This window comes from Canis lupus, chromosome 9 (genome assembly GCF_048164855.1).
Source record: "Canis lupus baileyi chromosome 9, mCanLup2.hap1, whole genome shotgun sequence".
In the NCBI taxonomy this organism is placed as follows: Eukaryota; Metazoa; Chordata; class Mammalia; order Carnivora; family Canidae; genus Canis; species Canis lupus.
The window spans coordinates 29,870,838-29,879,747 of NC_132846.1; positions in this window are offsets into that span (position 1 = coordinate 29,870,838).

Here is an 8,910-nt window from a genome sequence, read left to right on the forward strand (position 1 = left end):
AAAGAAGATGTGGTCTATGTATACAATGGAATATTACTCAGCCATTAGAAATGACAAATACCCACCATTTGCTTCGACATGGATGGAACTGGAGGGTATTATGCTGAGTGAAATGAGTCAATCGGAGAAGGACAAACATTATATGGTCTCATTCATTTGGGAAATATAAATAATAGTTAAAGGGAATAAAGGGGAAAGGAGAAAAAATAAGTGGGAAATATCAGAAAGGGAGACAGAACATGGAAGACTCCTAACTGGGAAACGAACTAGGGGTGGTGGAAGGGAAGGAGGGCGGGGGCTAGGGGTGACTGGGTGGCGGGCACTGAGGGGGGCACTTGACGGATGAGCACTGGGTGTTATTCTGTATGTTGGCAAATTGAACACCAATAAAAAATAAATTTATTATTAAAAAAATAAAAAATAAACAATGCATACTTGTACCACGCAGAGCCATTGATCTCCTTCAACACACTTCAAATACAGTGGCAAAAAAAAAAAAATACAGTGGCAAGAGAAGCTGGGGGTAATATATGAGGCAAATTGCGGATTCTGAGCCTCATATTACCAATTGGTGCTGGCTTGAAGCATGTCCTCAGTTTTCCCAGCATCTCGTGTCCCATCTCCCTCAGATATTTTCTGTTTCCTGAGCCTAGACCGACACTGTTCTGTTCTATTAGGCTGAGCCAAAGGACTGCTTTTGACCTACAAAAACCTGACAAGGCTGAGAGATTTCTTTGCCCACGGGAGAACACAGCAACCATTTGTCATGCTATGAAGCTGTTCAAAATCTGTGTAAACCCTTCCTATACTGGGGGTAATGTCCATCTTGTTCTCTTTAGGGTGATGCCAGAAACTCACTTTCCAGATTTCTTGAGACTAGAATATATGAATGTAGCCCAGGTTCCTCCAATCAGATGTAAGATTTTTGGCTGTGAAGAGAATGCCAGGAAGAGTTATTCCTTCTTTAAAGAGAGATAAGGATAGAGGGAGAGACTGGGAGGAGAAGGAAATTCTAGGATGCTCTAAAGTTATATTTCTTGACCTGGGTGGTGATTATATGGAAGTTTACCTTGCAATCATTCTTTTAGGTTTTCTGCATTTTTTGCTTGTGCGTTATTCTTCATTAAAAAAAAATTAAACTCAATTCTGGTAAAGATAGGGGGAGACAAGGAGCTTCCAGAAGGCAGACAGCAGCTCTGGAAGTTGTCCCAAACGCTGATCAGCAGTGTGAGCTGCAGCCCTGGCGTTTACTGTGCTCTGTGGGAGCAGTCCTGCGGGGAATGTAGATGTAGCTCTTAGTCTGTAGCCTCCAAGCCTATTTTTCTGGCTCTCCTAGTGTTCTGTAAGCTATGCTTCAGTAAATACTCTTCCTATTCTAACTACTAGAGAAGGACCTTGGTTGACAGCTAAGAGCTCTGGCTGATAAAAGGGAGTTCCAACTCTTTTCAGGTAAGATCTTGATGCTGAAAATGCTGTCCTTAGGACCACCATAATGCTGGCTTGGTGATACCTCCAAAACCTAAGGATTCCTCTATTCTATAATCAGAGCATATAGGTTTCAAAACTGCTTCTGATTGATTATTATCCTCTCTGAAAGTCATAACTTTTTTCTACATCAATCTCCACTATTTTTCTTTACCCCACTGCTCCCGGGAAAATATTCACACACACACACACACACACACACACACAAACACACACATGCACCACCATTGCAACCCATACTCAGGAATATGTGAAAGTCTTGATGTACTTGCTTATCACTAGAAGGTAAGTTTCAGGGGCAGAGATATTCAGATCTGTTTTGTTCAGTGCTACATCAGAGCATTTAGAATGGTACCTGGAACATATTAGACACTCAATAAATATCTGAAATGAATGACAAAGTACTCTGTCCTAAAATGCATTGTCCATTAGTTCACCCAACAAAGAGCAAATGCTTACACAGACTGATAGGCTAGTGAAGGCACCGGGTGTTGGGGATATCCAAGTGATTAAGGCACAGCTCTGCCCATGAGCAATTCAGAATGAACTGCTTATTCCAAAAACATTGCTACCAATCCTCAGAATGCATTTTGTCACCTCCATGAACCCACTGAGAGCTTCTCTTTAAAGGAGATGTGGAGCAGTACAGGTAGGGTTTTGTTTTGATTTGTTTTATCAATTATCAATGCTTTCCCTCTACCAATCTCAGTTTCAGGCTAAACAGGAGGGAGGCAGCAACAGTGCAGAATGGTAGGTGAGACAGTCAGAGATTGCACACATCTTTTGTCCAAACTAGTGCCCTGATTTGATGGTTGCGACCCAATTTTGACATTAAATAAGGCAACATCTCGGTAGCTATAATCTAATCAATGTCAGATACTGTCACACTCCCCAGTGGCTTTTCTTCAGACTTGGAATTAAGCCCTCTATATGATCTGGCCTCTATGTGGTCCTTGCCCCCATGTGATATCGCCTTGCCTGTCTCTCTGACTGCCCTGCTGTGGCCTCCTCTTCTCCAACACATTGGCCTCCAACATAAGCTTCTCACCATCCTTGGTCCTTTCTCCCATCATTCCCTCTTCTAGGTATGTTCTCTTTCTTGCTTTTTCCTCCTTTTCTTCCTTCTCTTTCTCTGCCATCTCCATTAGATTCTTAGCTCCATGAAAGCAGGAGCTTGTCCATCTGATTCACCCATGTATCCTCAGTGTCTAGAACAATGCTTCCCATACAATAGGCATGCAATTACACATTTACTTGAGGAATACATTCATCTAGACCTTTAAAAGCCAAGATTGACATCACTCCCTTCCAGAGTAAAATAGTAGATGCCACATATTAAGCAATCTTGGTCAAATTTTCATAATTCTGGAGAAACCATGTATAATGCAAAAACCAAGCTTCCTATGAAAAGTGTCTGTTAGATTTATGGTCTGGGATATCATTGGCTGAAGGAATATGAAAACAGGAAGTTGTCTGAGCAGTGAAAATTCAACTTAATGTATCTAGATAACCAAGAAGAAAGTTAACATTTCATTGTCCAGAGCATTAAATTTATTCCTTGTTAATGTAAAATTGAGAAAAGTTCGATGTCTTTCATACACAAGCTTACAGAACGAGTATTCAAACAAACATGCTCCCTTTCCTAAGGGCCAACTTGTATATTACTGCACTTCACCCTAGAGCAGCCCTTTTAGCAGGGCCTGTTATTATCCCCATTTCTGAGGTGAAGAAATTGAGCTTAGTGAAATTGAGCAATTTGCTCAAAGATGCAGAGCCAGGTCTGTCATCAGAGAAATCAGGAATTCTTATTAAGCTCAGAAATGAATAACAACAATAATGCATATGGGATAAGAGTCCTTGGGGACTCCAGAAAAAAATTTCCCAGCTACTCCAAGACTGGAAGATGATGACTCTTCCCAGCTCTGCAGCCCACCAGCTGTTGACAGTGGATGAGTCACTTAAGATTATAGATGAGATAAAAGCACAAACAGTAAGAAAGACTTGATTTGGCTCAAAGTATTTTTCAGCCAAATGGTCAGAATATAAAAGCTTTTGGTGCATTTTTGTTTGATTTTTAAAGGATTAGCTTAGTCAAACTGACAGTAGCTAAGAGAAAAGGAAGAAGAGGCAGAGATACTTCCCTAATGATGCAAGAAACATTTAATGACTATCTGGAAAAAAAAATCAGATTAGAAAATTTGTAAGACACCATCTGGAACACATGATCCATTTTCCATTTACCAGAGTAATGGATTTATTGTGACACTAACAAAGCTAACTAAGCTTCAGGTTTCCTTCTTGCACAGGTACCTTTCAACATTCTGTACCCAAATTTGTATGCTTTCTATATTTTATCTTAAAGGAATGCGTCATAGAAACATAAATAAATGCCTACAATAGCTTTAGGGGAAGGTTCTCTGTTTTACTGTATGGGTTAGTATTTAAGTTGTAGTTGTGGTCTTAAAATAGTAGGGTGCTACAATTACTTTTCCCCTTTTATTAGCCATTAATGATAAGAAATAAAATACAAGATGTGAGTAAAGTAAAAAAAAATTTTTTTTAAGGCCCCATAAAATCTGGTCAGTTGGTACATGCCCCACATGGGAAATAGAGCTAAAATTAAATAGTCTTGAGAAAACTAACAGAAAATTAGCCCCTGCTGAGAGGCTGTGTCTCTATGTCCCAAATCTGCTTAACTTTCTTTGTGCATGTTGAGGGTTAGGCTGGGTTGGTGGGTTGTTTGGTGTTTTTTAATCAAGCATAACACAAAAATGATAATTTCAGTAAATTGTTTCAGTCACTTAATGCATTTTAGAGGTGAATTTATAAGGTCATCAAAATGGATTTCAATAAGACAAAATGATCCTATATTTTCATTTTCAACACAAAAGCAATGAACTTGAACATGCTGTCACATTCAGCTCATACCTCAGGATTTTGTGGTTTGAATTGGCACTTACATAAAATAAACACCATTCATTCTTTATTTTGTTACTTGGCAATATATTCTTCTAGGTATTCTCTATTATATATTGCCAAGTATATTCTTAAAGTTATTCTATCTGAGTCCATTTTGCATAGAATTTTTAAAACATTAACTCATGTTCACATCTGGGTATAAAGGCAATGGACATTCTAATTGGTCCCAAAATGATGTATACAACACTGAACACACAAAAAAATGATGAGAGAACATTTACCTTGTCAGATTAAATAAACCAACACAGGAAATGGTTCATCCAGAGGGTCATCATGCTGATCAAAATAATGAGTATAAGTAACATTAACGTTTATGTTTTTTGAAAGATTTGGTTGAGGTACATGAGTCATCAAAGCTTTATTCCCTGAACAGTACAACACAGAGCTTTGAGTTCCTTCCGGCCAACCTAAATTGGGGGGTTCTTAGAATCTTAAATTCATAGGTTATTTTTGTGAGGGTTTAAGAAGGAGAAAAGAATAGGACACATTATTTGTGCTTCCAGTACCTTTTTCCATTTCCTGTTGAAACCTGAGTGGCGTGTGTGTGTGTGTGTGTGTGTGTGTGTGTGTGTGGTGTGGTGGTGATTACAGTGGAGGTGGTGGAAGTGCGAGGAGGGGGGAATCTATTTGAAGCATAATTTTAACTTCAGATCTTGGTAAGAACTGCCTTATCTCCATCTGATCATGACCTACATCACACTGCTCCCCATCCTACATAGATAGCAAGTAAGTCCATGAAAAGATGCTAAATTCCATTAGCCATAAGAAAAATGCCACTTTAAACCACAATGAAATACCATTAAACATCTATCAAAATGGCTAGAACAAAAATGAAAGGAAATTCCATAAGTCAGAGAGAATGTGGAAAAACCAAAATCATTTGTGCTTTGTTGGTAGGAATGCAAAATGATACAACTACTTTAGAAAGCAGTTTGACAGTTTATTTAAAAAATAAACATGCAGCGATCATACCCAACAATTGCCCTCTGAGGCATTTATCCCAGAGAAATGGAGACTTAGTTCACACAAAAATCTATATGCAAATGTTGATAGCAGCTTTACTCATAATTGCCAAAAGAATTGGAAACAACCCAGCTGCTCTTCAATGGGTGAATTAGTAAACTATGGTACTTCCATACTGTGGAATATTACATTCAGCAATAAAAAGGAATGACTGGGGCAGCCAGGGTGGCTCAGCGGTTTAGCGCTGCCTGTAGCCCAGGGCGTGATCCTGGGGACCCGGGATCGAGTCCCACATTGGGCTCCCTGCATGGAGCCTGCTCCTCTCTCTGCCTGTGCCTCTACCTCTCTCTCTGTGTATCTCTAGTGATTAAATAAATAAAATCCTTAAAAAAAAAAAAAAAAGGAATGCCTGATTTTTACATGCAATAACCTGCATGAACCTACCAAGAATCATGCTGAGTGAAAAACCTATCTCAAAAGGCCTTTTTCATATTTGTGTATAATACAGGATTGCATTTATAATATAATACATTCTTGGAATGACGAAATTGAGAAATAGAAAACGGTTTAGTGGTTGTCAGGAACAGAGGAAAAGGAAGGCGTGGGAGGAAAGTGGGGTTGGTTACAAAAGAGCAATATGAGCAATCCTTGTGAAGATGGAACTCTTCTACATCTTGACTCTATCAATGTCAATATCCTGGTTGTGATACTATACTATAGTCCTGCAAATGTTATCATTGGGGAAACTGGGTAAAAGGTGAAGAAAATCACTCTGGATTATTTTCTACAACTGCATGTCAATCTACAATTACCCACAAATTAAAAGTTTAACGTAAAAACTAAAAGTTAAAATTATCATTTTAACCACAGATCTCAGTAAGAACTGCCTTATCTCCATTGTATCCTGTTGTACATGGTGCCTCTTCCCACCCTTCCTCATCCAACCCACATGTGAACCACACAGTATCTGTGGTTTACTTTTCTTGACCAAAATTAGATTCTAAGAGGGTAAGGGTGGGACAGATAGAGACATCAAAAAATGCTACCACCAGGACCAGCCCCACCAATCTACAGCTGGTTCTCCTCATGGCCTAATCACCTCCTGCTTTGGCAGGAATGAACCTCCTGGTGTCAGAGTCAAAAGTTAGGAATCCATGCAGGGCTTAAGATTATTATCTGGTGACATGTCTTGGCCCTAGCTGACTCCCTGGCTACCTCTGATGTTTCTTACTGACCTACTATCTTACTTCCCTTTCCCATTGCCCACGCCTGTTTCTTACCTTTGACAATTGTTTTTCACTCTGTTTAACAATAATCTCATTATTTCTCTCTTTTTTGGTGAGGGGGGAACATATAGGCCTTTTGAGATGTGTTAAGCATTGCTTTTCTTTTTTGTCTTAGTAACAAAAGGAATGTAGTCTGAGATAAAACAATAATAACAGTATAGTCTCCTCCATGCCTCAATTTACTCTCTTTAATTTAGACCAGGTAGACAAAGGACTACATATTTGATTCTCCAGCTGTTGCCCATTCTGGTTATGCATAATGGTCCCTGAAAGTGTTGGGGGGCTTTTAAATAAACATTAAAGCCTGGCCCTACTCCACATTCACTGACTCAAAATTCAAGGCCTAGGACCCAACAGAAGTGTCTCTATAAAGCTCCAAAGATTTCTTTGATATTCAGGTACTGTTGAGAACCATAATTCTACAAAACACATTAAAACAGTGTTCGTCTCTAATTCAGACCAAAACAGATACTCTTAAAATTAATCTGAGGTCAACAAGCTCCTGGGTTGATCAAACTCTGAGGCAGGACATCTGGGAATTAGATGCTGTAAAGCTGGGCTGACTCCAGGAGGTGTCGATCTTTATGAGGAATAAAACATCCATCCTTTAAACCAGAAGTAAGGCACAATTCTAGTGCATTACAGGGGAAACACAAATGGAATCTGTTTCAATGGGAGCTGACATTGCCTTCTCTAAAATAAACATCAGTACATGTTTAAAGAATGTTGATTAGGGCCTCCTCCTACTCCAGGTTAGCCTCATCTTACCTAATTACATCTACAATGGCCCTAATTTCCAAATAAGGTCACATTCTGAAGTATTGGGAGGTTAGGTCTTCAACATATGAATTTTGGGAGGATATCATTCCACCCATAATAGGGCCCGGTGTTTTAGCTACCTCAGAGGTGCTTGCATGGGTTGGAATGGCTTTGGGATGAGGAGAAAGATAGGAAGATTCAGGGAGATGGAAGAGAATGAGGGGCCTGGGAGGAGGGATGTGGGTGAGAGAATTAATTACCCAGAAGGAGGGAGGGGAGTCATATGGCCCTACTTTCTCATTTCCCAGTACCCGTACTTTCTCATTTCCTGGTACACCATTAGCACTGAACAGAATGGGGATAAAGACCTGGTAAGCCATGAAAGAGTCTGTGGAAGCAATGGAAAAAACAAGAGAGGCAGGCAGTTCCCACTTCCAATAAGAGGACAATAGTGGAACAGGACAGCTGCTCCTAACATTCCCTTCTAAGGAACAACAGGAAACTCCTTGAATTTTGCTTTTAATATCACAATATTTGGATTACTTAGTTTCTTAAAAAATCAAAGAAGTTTTAAAATACTAATGAAATGAAAAGGTAATTGTAATGGTAATTTTATTTTGCCATAGTAAATTGACTACTGTAAGAAGACACCAACAAATCCACTTTGGACTATTTTTAAGGGTCTGGTTGAAGAACACATATTGTATAATTTACAGGCATGGCTGGTTTACCCAAGAAATGGGGTGATATTTAATATTAGTTTCACTTTACTTTGTATCTGAATATACTTTCTGAAAACTTGAAATAACTGTCATGTGTTATCTCTTCTGGGCTGATCATACAGAAAGATAAACAATATTAATATCAAGTTTTATAAGTCCCAGGAAGATCAAGCTGCTTGCCTATCAGTCTGTAACAAAGCTATAATTCAAACCTGCTGGGTGTTTTGTGTTGCATAAATGGAGTTTATATTTCTTTGCTGTTTGTTCAAGAGGATGGAAGTCTCTGACAGTCAAATTAAAATTCTAAGCAATTTAGGTCTTAGTTTCCAAATCAAGACATCAGTATAAATCTAACTCTATGGGAAGACAAGAATAACATTATATAATGGACTGGTTTTTTTTTTTTTTTTAAGATTTTATTTATTTATTCACGAGAGACAGAGAAAGAAGCAGAGACATAGGCAGAGAGAGAAACAGGCTCCCTGCAGGGAGCCCAACGTAGGACTCCATCCCAGGATCTCGGGATCACGACCTGAGTCAAAGGCAGAGAACCAATCACTGAGCCACCCAGGTGCCCTATAATGGAGTGGATTAAAAATATGCAGTTAGGAAAAAAGTGGGAAGTAATCAGCAAATAGATGGAAGATGACTTGTACTCATCTATTCTCCCCGATTCTCTAGGTGCTTGTTGTATCCAGGTTCTTTTGTTGCTTGGA